A 16,161-nucleotide genomic window follows, 5' to 3' on the forward strand; every position below is an offset into this window, starting at 1 on the left:
TTCGTTTTGAGATGGTCTCGTTCTGTCACCCAGGCTGGAGTGCAGTGGTGCTTGATCATGGCTCACTGCAGCCTCAACCTCCTTGGTTCAAGCAATGCTCCTGTCTCAGCCTCCTGAAGCTGGGACTTCAGGTACATGTCATGATGCCTGGCTTTTTTTTTTTTTTTTTTTTTTTTTTTTTTTTTTTTTTTTTTTAGACAGAGGCTCTCTCGTTACCCAAGCCGGAGTGCAGTGGTGCGATTTTGGCTCAGTGCAACCTCCGCCTCCTGGGTTCAAGTGATTCTCCTGCCTCAGCCTCCCGAGTAGCTGGTATTACAGATATGTGCCACCACGCCCGGCTAATTTTGTATTTTTAGTAGAGACGGGGTTTCTCCATGTTGGTCAGGCTGGTCTCAAACTCCCAACCTCAGGTGATCCACCCGTCTCGGCCTCCCAAAGTGCTGGGATTATAGGCGTGAGCCATCATGCCTGGATTGCCTGCTAATTTTTAAATTATTTTTTGTAGAGACAGGGTCTCACTATGCTATCCAAGCTGGTCTTAAATTCCTAGGGTCAAGTGATTCTCCTGCCTCAGCCTCCCAAATACTGTGATTACAGGTGTGAACCACTGTACCCAGCATCCTCTAGTCTTAAATGCTGTTGTGATGGCCAGAGCTGCAACAGTCATCCTGGATATATGAAGCAAAAAGCATGAAGTCAAGAGCCAACATACTGAGGATGGAAGAGCAGAAATACAGAAAAACCTTAAGTCGTCAATGACAGTGTTGAGCAGGGGAAACTGCCAAGAACTACCTATTTCCAGAATTCTTGTTATGTGAGAAAACTAAAGCCATATTTTCAAAGCCAGTATTAGTTGGATTGTCTATTACAGGGAGCTACATACTTTTCTAGGAAAGTGTAAATACTACAAAAGACAATAAGTCTAATATCAACCAGGTGCAGTGGCACATGCCAATAACTCAGGAGGCTGAGGTGGGAAGACTGCTTGAGCCCAGGTGTTCAAATCCAGCCTGGGCAACATAGCAAGACCCCATCTCCACACTTGATCTTAGCCAAAAGGCTGATAAGCAATAAGACCCAATTTCTTAAAAAATAAAAATAAAATCAGATGATGGAAGACAAAAAGAATAAAGGGAAAGAATAGGAAAGATTCCATTATCAATTACATCTTTCTTATAACAGTCATTAGATCAATCTAAAGAAAATGATCATTAGGGCATATATAAAGTTATTATAAATGCATTCAATAGAAAAATATAAACATTCTAAATTATTGGAATAAATACAAACAAAAATAAAGGAAAGGAAACACAGACCACATTTTGAAAATAAGTAAGGCTACAGACGTGAAAAGCATATCCCAATAATATGATATATTCCAAACCAAATACAATTCGTGTAAATAAATGTGAATACTTGGGGGTCTCTCTAAGCCTTCTCTGGCTATAAAAGCTGCCCATAAAAAAATTTAAAAACATTTTTAGGCTGGGCACAGTGGCTCGTATCTGTGTTCCCAGCACTTTGGGAGGCTGAGGTGAGCAGATCACATGAGGTCAGGAGTTCGAGACCAGTCTGGCCAACATAGTGAAACCCCATCTCTACTAAAAATACAAAAATTAGCCAGGCATGGTGGCACATGTCTGTAGTCCCAGCTACTTAGGAGGCTGAGGCAGGAAAATTGCTTAAATCTGGTAGGTAGAGGTTGCAGTGAGCCGAGATCGTGCCATTGAACTTTAGCCTGGGTGACAGTACAAGACCCTGTCTCAAAAAAGAAAAAGAAATTTAAAAATTAAAAATTAAAAAAATTTAATACTTAATATTACCTAGTAGGCTGGGAGCAGTGGATCATACCTGTAATCCCAACACACTGGGAGGCTGAGGTGGGAGAATTCTGTGAGGCTGGGAGTTCAAGACTAGCTTGGAGCAACATAGGACCTATCTCTAAAAAAAAAAAAGTATATATAAAAGGAAAAATTGACAAATTGCATTTCATGAAAATGAAAAACTTCTGTTCTGTGAAAGACCCCATTAAGAAGAGGAAGAACAAGCTACAGAGTGGAAGGAAATATTTGCAAACCACATCTGACAAAGGACTAGGATATAAAAAGAACTCTCAAACCCCAGCAATTAAAAAAGCACACAAAGGAAACAATCCAATGAGAATGCGCAAATACCTGAACAGGCATCTCACCAAAGAGGATACACAGATGGCAAATAAACACATGAAAAGATATTCAACATCAATAGACATTAGAAAAATGCAAATTAAAAATCACAGTGAGACATCACTACACGTCTATTAGAATGGCTAAAATAAAAACTAGCGATACCACCAAATGCTTTGAAGGATACAGAGAAACCAGATCATACATATATTACTGGTGAGAATGTTAAATAGTACAGCCACTCTAGAAAACAGTTTGGCGGTCTCTTATAAACTAAACATGCAACTACTATATAACCCAGCAATTGAACTCTTCTCTTATCCCAGAGATAAGAGAATATAAAAATAACACATATTTTTATATTATACACATAAAAATAACAGTAACCATGAAAGATCATTTGGTACTTTGGACTTCATTAAGATTAAGAATTTCTTTTTTTTGTTTGTTTGTTTAGATGAAGTCTTGTTCTGTTGCATGGACTGAAGTGCAGGGGCACGATTTCTGCTTACTGCAACCTCTGCCTCCTGGGTTCAAGTGATTCTCCTGCCTCAGCCTCCCGAGTAGCTGAGATTACACGTGTGTGCCACCATGCCCGACTAATTTTTGTATTTTTAATAGAGACTGGGTTTTGCCATGTTGGCCAGGCTGCTCTTGAATTCCTGACCTCAAGGGATCCACCTGCTTTGGCCTCCCAAAGTTCTGGGATTACAGGCGTGAGCCACCGCGCCAGTCAAAAAGAAACATTTTTTTTGATAAGACAATCTTAGAGTGGGGAACATAAATTGGTACTGCCTCTATAGAGGGAAATTTAACAGCAACAACAGGAATGTTTAAATGTTTAAAATGTACTCTTCAATTCCTAAGAATTTAATCCTATAGATAAATTCATACATATGGAAAGTGATTCGCATTTGCAGTCATTCACTTCAGGATTATTGGTAAATCTGTAAACAACTTAGTCTATCATAGGAGACTGAAAAATAAATTATCATTTATTCAGTCAATAGAATACCGTTAAACTGTTGAGAAAAGGAAGCTTTTATTTTTATTTTTATTTTTTTTTTTTTTGTGAGATGGAGTTTCGTTCTTATTGCCCAGGCTGGGGTTCAATGGTGTGGTCTCGGCTCACTGCAACCTCCATCTCCTCGGTTCAAGTGATTCTCCTGCCTCAGCCTCCCAAGTAGCTGGGATTATAGACTCCTGCCACCATGCCTGGCTAACTTTTTTGTATTTTTAGTAAAGATGGGGTTTCACCATGTTGGCCAGGCTGGTCTCAAACTCCTGACCTCAGATGATCCACCTGCCTTGGCCTCCCAAAGTGCTGGGATTATAGGCATGAGCCATGGCACCTGGCCAAGGAAGCTTTTTATGAATCAGTAAGGAGGTGTTAAAGAAAAAAAAATTAAGGTGAAAAAAGAATTATATGTATTATATATTTTTTATTATTTTAAAGTTTAAATTTTTTTAATTTTAGTGGCAGTGTCCTGCTCTGTCACGTAGGCCAGAGTGCAGTGGCCCAATCATAGCTCACTGCAGCTGCCAACTCCTGGGCTCAAGCAATTCTCCCTCCTCAGTCTCCTGAGTAACTAAGATGACAGGTGTGCACCACCATGCCCAGCTAATTAAAAAAAAAAAAGATTTTGTATGCGTGGCTGAGGAATTCATGTGGAGGTCAGTGGAAGCAAGTGTGAGAGGGTCCAGCAGAAGGAAACATGGCTGCCAGAGTGTTTGAGTCCATTGGCAAGTTTGGCCTGGCCTTAGCTGTTGCAGGAGGCATGGTGAACTCTTGCCTTATATAATGTGGATGCTGGGCACAGAGCTGTCATCTTTGACCGATTCTGGGGTACAGGACATTGTGGTAGGGGAACGAACTCACTTTCTCATCCCATGGATACAGAAACCAATTACCTTTGTCATTCTTGACCACATAAGGTGCCAGTCATCACTGGTAGCAAAGACTTACAGAATGTCAATACCCCACTGTGCATCCTCTTCCTGCCTGTCCCTAGCCAGCTTCCTTGCATCTTCACCAGCATCGGAGAGCGCTGTGATGAGCCTGTGCTGCCATACATCACTACAGACATCCTTAAGCAGGTGGTGGCTCGCTTTGAGGCTGCCGAAGCAATCACCCAGAGAGAGGTGGTCTCCAGGCAGGTGAAGGACGACCTTACGGAGCAGCAGCCTCCTTTTGGCTCATCCTGGAGGACGTCTCCTCCACACATCTGACCTTCGGGAAGGAGTTCACAGAAGCAGTGGAAGCCAAACACGTGGCTCAGCAGGAAGCAGAGAGGGCCAGATTTGTGGTGCAAAAGGCTGGGCAGCAGAAAAAGGCAGCCATGATATCTGCTGAGGGCTACTCCAAGGCAGCCGAGCGGTTCACTACCTCACTGGCCACCGCGGGGACTGGCCTGCTGGAGCCGGGCCAGCCGGAAGCCACCGGGGATACCGCGGGCCAGCTCTCACGCTCCTGAGGCGGGGAAGTACCTGCTCCTTCCGCTGCCCCAGTGAGGGCCCACCCTGCCTGCATCTGTGCGGGGCAGCTGGGCCACAGCCCCGATGATTCCAAACACCGCCTTCCTTCTCCCCCTACCCCAGGAATCACTGTGAAATTTCATTATTGGCTTAAAGTGAAGGAAATAAAAGTAAAATTACTTCAGGCTGGGAGCGGTGGCTCATGCCTGTAATCCCAGCACTTTGGGAGGCCGAGGTGGGTGGATGACTTGAGGTCTGGAGCTCGAGACCAACCTGGCCAACATGGTATTACAAATACAAAAATTAGCTGGGCGTAGTATGCCTGTAGCCCCAGTTACTCGGGAGGCTGAGGCAGGAGAATCGCTTGAACTTGGGAGGCAGAGGTTGCAGTAAGCTGAGATTGCACCACTGCACTCCTGGGCGACAGAGGGAGACTCCATCTAAAAAATAAAAAGAGGACAGGGTCTTGTGCTGCCCAAACCAATCTTGAACTACTGACCTCAGGTGATCCTCCTGCCTCGGCCTCCCTATGTACTGAGATTATAGGTGTGGACCACTACATTAAATATATATATATATAACATTTATGTATACACAAACATATACATATATACACAGTGTTTTTTTTTTTTTGAGACGGAGTCTTGCTCTGTCGCCCAGGCTGGAGTGCAGTGGCACAATCTTGGCTCACTGCAAGCTCCGCCTCCCAGGTTCACGCCATTCTCCTGCCTCAGCCTCCCGAGTAGCTGGGACTACAGGCGCCCACCACCTTGCCCAGCTAATTTTTTGTATATTTAGTAGAGATGGGGTTTCACCGTGTTAGCCAGGATGGTCTGGATCTCCTGACCTCGTGATCCGCCCACCTCGGCCTCCCAAAGTGCTGGGATTACAGGTGTGAGCCTCAGCGCCCAGCCATACACCACACGTTTTTAAAGGTAAAAAAGAATTGTACATATATACATACATTTTATATGTATATATACATTTATAGGTGAAAATGAATTGTATATGTATATATACTTATATATGCATATATGTAAATATGTAAAATATAAAATTTCGATTAAAAGGAAGACAAAAGTGGTTAAAAAAAATACAAAAACCAAGCCTATCCCCTTACTTCTAGATTGCTTCTCTTCACTTCATACTGTGTATCACTTGGTTAAATTCCTAAAATGCCAGCCTTCATCAGTTTGTTGTTAAAACGTAAAATTGTGGCTGGGCGCGGTGGCTCACACCTATAATCCCAGCACTTTGGGAGGCTGAGGCAGGTGGACCACGAGGTCAGGAGATGAAGACCATCCTGGCTAACATGGTGAAACCCCGCCTCTACTAAAAATACAAAAAATTAGCCGGGTGTGGTGGCGGGTGCCTGTAGTCCCAGCTAGCTACTCGAAAGGCTGAGGCAGGAGAATGGCATGAACCCTGGAGGCGGAGCTTGCAGTGAGCCGAGATCGCGCCACTGCACTCCAGCCTGGGTGACAGAGTGAGACTCCATCTCAAAAAAAAAAAAAAAAAAAGTAAAATTTTGATTTAATAGATTCTGGGTGAGATTGGTGGGACTGGCATCTGAGGTTCTGTGCTTCCTTTTTTTTTTTTGGAGGCAGAGTCTTGCTCTGTTGCTCAGGCTGAAGAACATAGTGGTGCAATCACACCTCACTGCAGCCTCAACCTACCCTCCCACCTCAGCCTCCGGGGTAGCTGGGATTATAGGCACGTGCCCCCACACTCAGCTATGTTTTGTATTTTTTTGTAGAGATGGAGTTTCTTTCACCATATTGCCCAAGCTAGTCTTGAACTCTTGAGCTCAGGTGATCCTCCTGCCTAGGGCCTCTTATGGATTACAGGTGTGAGCCACTATGCTTGGCTGGTTCTGCAATTGTAACAACTCCTAAGTGATGCTTCTTTTGAGTAGGAAAGAGCTAGAATGTACAACCTTTGAATTCACATCACATTTACTATATGCAACTTTGTTTGATAATGTGTGAATACCTTGCCTACTCACTTGCATTTGAAATTCCAAGAAAGCTTCTAGCAGCACTTGAACAGCTGATCATCCTTTCCTTCTCAAAACCTTTTTTCCTTCTGCTTCCTTGACATTACAGTCCCCTACTTCTGCTTGTACCTCAATGTCCTCACCTTTCAGTCTTTGCATGTGCTTAATAAGTAAGTAAATCTTTATGCAGACTCATTACCTATTACTAAGTATAATATATACTGATGTGAACACCATGGCACAGCTTCTGAATGGTTCTAGAGAGCCTTTCTCATACTGTGTCCCTCAATAAGAGTTTACATATTTTGTAGGTAGGACAATAGCCTTATGAATGAAGTCTTGGTGATGCAGCCAGAAACTCAGAGACTCCAAGTCAAATACTCATTGGTTAGATCAAATATAATTTTGCCATAGTCTGAGGATTAGAGCAGGTCACATTATACTAAAGTATTTGTTGGGCTGAACCTTGCAATATGTATTTTTTAGAAGACTTTATTTTTTAGAGCAGTTTTGGAGCATCAAAATTAAGAGGACAGAGATTTCCAACATATCCCCTGCCCACCTCACAATATATTTTATGCATGAATAGTTATGATATTTTCAGCTGTATATAATGAAACCTAATTCACACCAGCTAAAACAATATGGAATTTTGTTATCTTGCAAAACAAAGTCCAGTGGTTAGGGTGTCTAGAGAGCCATGCTCTGGCTCCATTTCTATGCTATTCTCCCAGCTCTGCCTTCCTCAGAGTGTAGGGTTCATCCTTAAATGGCTTTCCTCTTGGCCACATGATGGCTGCCAGCAGCAGCAGTGGTAACATGTACCCTTATTCAAGTATAAGTGGAGAGAAAGGAAACCTCTCACCTACTGTTGAATGTAAGTCTCTCCCTTCAGTTTGATTGGTCAATGTGTATTCTCCCCCAGACCAGTGATAGTCACCATAAGAATGCTATGTGCTGATTGCCTTAAGCCTAGTTCTGGAGCAAGTAACAAATATGGGCATGGAAGTAGGAATACCATGTTTTCACTAGTCCTAATAAAACAGCTAGGGCTAGAGATAAGGTGAGCTTCAAAGAATTATATAGAATTCATGGAAGAGAGGGGAAATGTTGAACAAAAGCAAAGTTCTTTAGGAAGGAGAAGGGGAAAATAAATTCTGAAATTAACTAAGTTATATTACTATGCTAATAGTAATTGTATAATAGCTTTTATAATAAATTTATTGCTTGTTCTCTATATAGCTAGCTTCAGAGTGAGATGTACACTGATGTATTTGATAGTGAAACCTTAATTACAAGTGCCAAGAAGCATGAACACATAATTCATAAATCAAGATACAGTCTTAATACCATTTAGACACAGTCTAAAGTACCATTACATTCAGCTTCCTGAGTTTTACCATTGAACTCAACAGATATTCTGCCTATTTCCATGGTTCCATTAACACAGCCCCAAATTATGTGAAAACTGACACATATGCCCAATTTATTAAGACATGGAGAAATTCTACTTTTTTTTTTTTTTTGAGTCAGAGTCTTGCTCTGTTGCCCAGGCTGGAATGCAATGGTACAATCTTGGCTCACTGCAACGTCCACCTCCCGGATTCAAATGATTCTTCTGCCTCAGCCTCCTGAGTAGCTGGGATTACAGGTGCATGCCACCATGCCCAGCTAATTCTTGTATTTTTAGTAGAGACGGGGTTTCACCATTTTGGCCAGGCTGGTCTCGAACTCCTGACCTCAGGTGATCTGCCCACCTCGGCCTTCCAAAGTGCTGGGATTACAGGCATGAGCTGTGGTGCCCTGCCGGAGAAATCCTACTTCTTTGCCTAAACTTGAGTAGAGGTTTCTAAAGTTTAAAATAGAATTTAAACCTCGTCCTCATCCTCCTTTGCTTAGGTATCATACTATCAAGGACTTGTTTATGTAATAGATTTTATATTGAAGGTATTCAAGCAGAAGCTGTACTAATGTTATCGATGGTACTGGTACGTCTGATAAATGACTGGTCCAGAGAATGCTTCCCAGGCCTAGCTGATCAAGAGAATTAACTCGAAAGTTTTAAACAATACAGATTCCATATCCTGACAATACTGAATCAGAATCTCTGAAGATGGAGCCAAAGGTATGTATCTCTAAGAAGCACTACTAATAATTTTTTACAGCCGATCCAGGACAAGCTCCTGGGTAATTATTTAGGAATCTCTGGACTGACTTTTTTAAAAGACTCGTTTAAATATACAATTTTAATAACTTCTGACAGTAGAAATAGTACTGCACTAGAAATTAGGTGACTGAAATTCTAGTGCCAGCTCTGCTGTTGGCTACTTTGATGATAGGCAAGTTAGTTTATGCTGTAGAGCCTCAGTTTTCCCTTCTGTAAAATTAGGGATGTCTAAAGTCCCTTCCAGCTGCAAACCCAGTCAATTTTACTTGTTTGGGCATTCTGAGGAACCAAGAATTGATTACAAAGATTCTAATTTCTAATACCTCTAGCTGTTTTTAAGGGCACATAAAGAGCTTACATGGACACTGCCATCTTAGAAGAAAGGTTCAAGATGGGGTCCATAGAACTCTTAAGAGTGCTATCATTGTTTTGGTAACCTTAAACAAATTTCCCTATAAAAACTGGGGACAAAATTCTATAAATATGTGGACAAAAGTCTCTTTGTGTTACCATTGGTTAATGGGTATGCCTGCAGCTACCACCTGAAACAGTTTTGGCTCTGACTCCGGAACCAAACTTTCTGGCCTTTAACTGTTTGGTAGGGTGATATAATTCACTTCATACAGCATATATGATCCAGATTTTAGAGTGTGTGTGTGTGTGTGTGTGTGTATATATATATATATATATATATTTTTTTTTTTTTTTTTTTTTTGATATGGAGTTTAGCTCTTGTTGCCCAGGCTGGAGTGCAATGGCACAATCTCGGCTCACTGCAAACTCTGCCTCCTGGGTTCAAACAATTATCCTGCCTCAGTCTCTTGAGTAGCTGGGATTACAGGTGCCCACCACCACGCCCGACTAATTTTTGTATTTTTAGTAGAGATGGGGTTTCACCATGTTAGGCTGGTCTGGAACTTCTGACCTCAAGTGATCCCCCCCGCGCCCCGCCCCCCTGCCTCAGTCTCCCAAAGTGCTGGGATTATAGGCGTGAGCCACAATGCCCGGATGTAGTTTGTTGGTTGGTTTGTTAAGAACTAATTGTTGGCCGGGCGCGGTGGCTCACGCCTGTAATCCCAGCACTTTGGGAGGCTGAGGCGGGCGGATCACGAGGTCAGGGGATCGAGACCATCCTGGCTAAGACGGTGAAACCCCGTCTCTACTAAAAATGCAAAAAATTAGCTGGGCGTGGTGGCGGGCGCCTGTAGTCCCAGCTACTTCAGAGGCTGAGGCAGGAGAATGGCATGAACCCGGGAGGCGGAGCTTGCAGTGAGCCGAGATCGCGCCACTGCACTCCAGCCTGGGCGACTGAGCGAGAGACTCCGTCTCAAAAAAAAAAAAAAAGAACTAATTATTATGGTAAGATTTGCCTTAGCCTGGGCAGGGTGGCTCATGCCTATAATCCCAGCACTTTGGGAGAACAAGATCAGAGGATGCCTTGAGTTCAGGAGTTCGAGACCATTCTGGGCAATATAGTGAGACCCGGTCCCTACAAAAAATTTTAAAAAGTTAGCTGGGTGTAGTGGCGTGCGCCGGTAGTCCCAGCTACTCAGGAAGCTGAGGTGGGAGGATCACTTGAGCCCGTGAGTTTGAGGCTGCAATGAACCATGATCACACCACTGCACTCCACCCTAGGAGGCAGAGTGAGGCCGTGTTTCAAAAAATAAATAGATAAAACAAAATAAAATTATCCTATGGTCCAGTTTTCTTCTCATTATCTTGCTGTAATTAAATCTAGTTTGTTTCCTGACTTATAATTTCCCTCTCCACACCATGCCCTTTTCTCTCTTCTCTGCTTCCACACACAAATTCAACTTCTTTAACCCCTTGTTTTACATATTTTTAGTCACACTCTTGCCTGTGATGTTATCATTTAAAAACTTTATTTAGGCTGGGTGCGGTTACTCACACCTGTAATCCCAGCACTTTGGAAGTCCGAGGTGCATGGATCACCTGAGGTCAGGAGTTTGAAACCAGCCCGGCCAACATGGTGAAATCCTGTCTCTACTAAAAATACAAAAATTAGTCGGGCATGGTGGTGGGCTCCTGTAATCCCAGCTACTCAGGAGGCTGAGGCAGGAGATCGCTTGAACCCAGGAGGCAGAAGTTGCAGTGAGCTGGATCACGCCATCACACTCCAGCCTGGGCGATGGAGCGAGACTCCTCTAAAAAAAAAAAAAACAACTTTATTTACACTGAGTAACAAATAGCTAGTGTTTATTGAATGCTTACCATGTGCTAGGCACTGTATTAAGCATTTTACATACAATATATCAATTGTTGTACTTTTATTTTGAGTACTATTAGATCCTCTACTATACAGATAAGATCCAAAAATATTGAGTAACTTGGCCAAAATTACATAGCTAGTTAGGTGGTGACACAGGATTTGAAATCAAGCATTTAGACTCCAGAGCTTCTAGTCTATTGTATCCTATAAAAGCAAGGATTAAAGAAAAATAGGCTGGGCGTGGTGGCTCACACTTGTAATCCCAGTACTTTGGGAGGCCGAGGCGGGTGAATCAAAAGGTCAAGAGATCAAGACCATCCTGGCCAACATGATGAAACCCTGTTTCTACTAAAAATACAAAAATTAGCTGGACATGGTGGCAGGCGTCTGTAGTCCCAGCTACTTGGGAGGCTGAGGCAGGAGAATCACTTGAACCCAGGAGGCGGAGGTTGCAGTGAGCCGAGATTGCGCCGCTGCACTCTAGCCTGGCGACAGAGTGAGACTCCATCTCAAAAAAAAAAAAAGAAAGAAAGAAAGAAAAAGAAAAATGTACTAGACTATGATGAAAGAGACGCGAGTTTTGTGTTTTTTTTGATAGTAACTAGCTAATATATCACTATGGACAGGTCATACTTGTTCTGATTTTCTCATTCATAAATAAGTTGAAGTAGAAACAATTACTGTGTCATAACACTCTGTGATTCTGTTATGCGAAAAGTGTATCTTTTGATCTTTTGTCTCCTGATATGAAAGGACTTTGGCATTTCAACCCCTTCTATATTTTCATATTTATTCTAGCACTAGCTTACATTCTAACAGTGATACACAGGTAAATATGCATTTTATGTGTGTTCTCCTTCTATTTCTATAAAGCAAAATGTATCTGAGTAGCATAACATTTTTAGAAAATTTCAAGTCTCATCCCTATTTTTCTGATACTTTTGGATCTGATATCTTGATGATGGCAGAAGTGGCTTAGAGTTGGAAAATTATTGTGGTTTTGCCCAACGTGGTAAATCAGTGCTTTTTATTTTGTATATAATGTATAATTTTCACAGCTATAACAATTGGTTATTATATATTGATCTTTGAAAAAGCAATGTATTTCAGTAGCAGTTTTTTAACAGGGTCTTGCTCTGTCACCCAGGCTGTAGTACGGTGGTGTGATCATAGCTCACTGTACCCTCAATCTCCCAGGCTCAAGTGATTCTCCCACCTCAGCCTCTTGAATAGCTGGGACCACAGTGAGCACCACTTTTTAAATCTTTTGTAGAGATGGGGTCTCAATATATTGACCAGGCTGGTGGTCTCAAACTCCTGGGCTCAGCCTCCCAAAGTGCTGGGATTACAGTGTGAACCATCGTGCCCCACTAACATTTTCTATTGTGTTTTTTTGTTCTTATCTATTTCTTGAATTCATGTTTCCTTATGTTTATCAAGCCTAGTTTCTTTTACTTTTAGGAATTAAGGCTGAATTAGGACTTTTAATAAATCCCATACTAAAACTCCTTATCCTTTTAAAGCCAAAATACATTGGGAGGATCAGCAAGGTCAGAGAAAGAGAGGGTAGGTGGGGATAAGAGTAAAGCCCTTTTGCAAATAGGAACACTTACACAGACTGAAAGCAGGTCCTCCAATCTCTCTGCAAGTGTTTAATCTCTCTACAAAAATTAAAGTGTATTTGCTTGTTATCTTTTTCATTCTTTGGAAAACGTTTTAGCTACCGTTACTATTATTTTGACATTTTAAATTTGCCTCTTTTTTTTTTTTTTTTTTTGGAGGAGTCAGTATTGAAGGGGGAATTTAACTTTTAAAATGGCCAGTTATACATACCTAGCATAGAAGCAGAAGAAAATATAGGTAAGCAAGAAAAGAAAGATCATTTTAATTGGAATGTGATGGCTGTACAACTCTGTAAATGCTATAAATGTATTAAAACTCATTGAATTGGCTGGGCGCGGTGGCTCAAGCCTGTAATCCCAGCACTTTGGGAGGCCGAGACGGGCGGATCACGAGGTCAGGAGATCGAGACCATCCTGGCTAACACGGTGAAACCCCGTCTCTACTAAAAAATACAAAAAACTAGCCGGGCGAGGCGGCGGGCGCCTGTAGTCCCAGCTACTCGGGAGGCTGAGGCAGGAGAATGGCGTGAACCCGGGAGGCGGAGCTTGCAGTGAGCTGAGATCCGGCCACTGCACTCCAGCCTGGGCGACAGAGTGAGACTCCGTCTCAAAAACAAAACAAAACAAAACAAAACAAAAAACAAAAAAAAAAAAACAAAAAAAAAAAACTCATTGAATCATATACTTAAAATGGATGAATTTGCCTCTTTTTTCTTTGTTCAACCACATACGATGACCATCTTTCCAGGTCAATTCATATTCCACGATATCATTTTAAATGGGGACATAGTTTTTGATTTTATATTCTGTATACAATTTTTTTGTTTGTTTTAATTTTTTTTTTTTTTTTTTTTTTTTTTGGAGACAGGGTCTCGCTCTGTCGCCCAGGCTGGAGTGCAATGGTGCGATCTCAGCTCACTGCAACCTCTGCCTCCCAGGTTCAAGTGATTCTCCTGCCTCAGCCTATTGAGTAGCTGGGACTACAGGCGCCCGCTACCACTCCCCACTAATTTTTTGTATTTTCAGTAGAGGCGGGGTTTCACTGTGTTAGCCAGGATGGTCTCGATCTTCTGACCTCAAGATCCACCCTCCTTGGCCGCCCAAAGTGTTGGGATTACAGGCGTGAGCCACCACGCTCGGCCACAATTTGTTTAACCAGTTGATTCCCTGAACATTTTTGCAGCTAAAGTTTGGTACAAATTTTTTTAGGTTAAATTGCTAAAAGAATTATTGCTAGATCATAGGGCATGCTCATTTAAAGGTTTTTCTTACTTACAAATTGCCCTCTAAAAAAACTACCAATTTGTACTCCTATAAGTAGTCATTCTGTCCTTGCATTTCTCCCATCGAAACTCAGTGTTAGTTTTTTATAAAGTCTCTATTATTCTGACAGGTAGAAATGATAGCTTGTTATCAATTTCCATTTCAATTACTAATAAAGTTTAACTTTTGGTCATTTATTAGACATTTGTATTTCAGTTTATGTTCTCTGTCCATCTCTCCAAAACACTAATATGTGTACATGTGTTTCTTATTAATTCATATAAGACTTTTATACATTAAGGATAAATAACCTCATGTCATATATTTTGTAAGTATTTTTCCAGTTTGTATCTTTTATTTATGTTGTTTTTGCAGAAGAAAGTATCAAATTGTATGATCATACCTATCAATCTTTTGCTTTATAGATATTGCCTTTGGTACTATCCTTGATAACCTTCCCCACTCCCAAATATTTACATATTAAACAATATTTCTTCTACTAATTTTATGTTTTCTTTCTTTAGACCTTTATCTAGATTTTATTTTTATATATAACATAGGACAAGGATATAACTTGGTAAAGCGAATGGGGAGATAAATTTTTACCTTATTTATTGCATGTCTTCTAAATATCAAAAACTGTGTTATATATATGGTTTGTAGTAATAAACACAACAGGAATGTTCTCATCCTTATGTAATTTACCAATTCAGAGAGATAACATACTGTTTAAGTGCAAATTTGATAAATGCTATAAAGAAGTGCTAAGTTCTATAGTAGTGTATAGTATGTGGAATCTATCAACTGTTCAGGTACTTATTGAACAGTCGATCTTTAAAAGGAGATGGTTTGGTGGAAGTGAAGGAGAATTCAATTAAAAAACAACAACAGGGCACAATGGTGCACGTTTGTAATCGTAGCTACTCAGGAGGCTGAGGTAGAAGTACTGCTTAAGCCCAGGAGTTAGAGACCAGCTTGGGCAGCATAGCCAGACCTCATCTCAGGGGAGGGGGAACACCCAAAAAACTCAACCATACACACACAAAACTAACCAAACAAAAAACAACAGTGAACATTTATTATTTCAGAGTATCCATGGGTCAGAATGTGGGTGTGGCTTAGCTGGGTTCTGTGTTTCAGGATCTCTCACAGAGATGCAAACAAAAGTCTTGCCCAGGGCTGCAATCTTGTTTGCAGGAAGATTCACTTCCAAGTTTGCTTACATGGTTGTTGGCAGAATGAAGATCCTCATAGGCTGTTAAGCCAAGGCTTTCAGTTATCTGGTAGGAATTCAGTTCCTCACAGGTTTTTTGGTGGCTAGAGATCTCCTTTAGTTCCTTGGCATATAGGTCAGAATAATTTATTTTTGTCCTAGGGTGGGTACTTAAGCTTTGATAAAACTGATTTATAATGTCTTTATAGAGTAAAAATTAGCACAGCATTCATGTTCTTAGCTCTATATTCAAGAATAAAATAAGTGTGTATATTCTGTGAATATTCTGGTTGGAATACATTTTTGGCCTGTATGTAAATTAATATGTGGGTGACTTAAACATTCACAGAGAATTAATTATATATTGCAAAAGACAAACACATAATTCTGTACAAGATAAGAATGTCAAGAAAACTTTAAGTTGATTTTGTCTTTTAATCATATCACGGTTATAATTTCAAATTATTTTTCATTCCCTCCTTTCCTTCCCATCACACAGACTATACTGTAAATATACTCTCCTGAAGTTGCACAATGTGACAACCCTGGGCTTAGCCACACAAGTATGTGCATATGTAATTATTTTATTTTTTGATCTGATGCTGACAGTGCTGTGCATTTTATCTGAACTCAGAAAATTTAATTTCTAAATTATAATATATGGTTAGATATTTACTAAAATCCTGAAACTAGAATTTTACTCCCAATCTTAGACCTCAGAAATGGTAACTCTAGTTTAGTGTACACGCTTTCAACATGGGCAGTATTATTCCCCAAGGGGAAAAAATTGTTTTTTTGGGAGGGTATGAAAAAAAGTATGTTTTTTATGCAAAGCATAGATACACATACAGTCCATTAAAGCATATACGGTATATCCATGGTGTTAAAATTGTATAGTGGGGTGCTGAATAGGAAAAACAGGTCTAAAAAGGTTCCATAAGGGGGATAATAATGAAAATAAAAGTTGAGAAACATGGCCCTAGTGCTAAGCTTAACAGACAGCTGTTTGACGAACCATCTGGCATTAGAT

General features: G+C 41.0%; 1 pseudogene; it reads left to right on the forward strand.

Annotated features, from left to right (window-relative positions):
- The first annotated feature begins 3,774 nt into the window (after positions 1–3,774).
- LOC698624 (prohibitin 1 pseudogene) lies at positions 3,775–4,743 on the forward strand (annotated as a pseudogene).
- The last annotated feature ends 11,418 nt before the right edge of the window (positions 4,744–16,161 follow it).

Source organism: Macaca mulatta, chromosome 7 (assembly GCF_049350105.2).
Source record: "Macaca mulatta isolate MMU2019108-1 chromosome 7, T2T-MMU8v2.0, whole genome shotgun sequence".
In the NCBI taxonomy this organism is placed as follows: Eukaryota; Metazoa; Chordata; class Mammalia; order Primates; family Cercopithecidae; genus Macaca; species Macaca mulatta.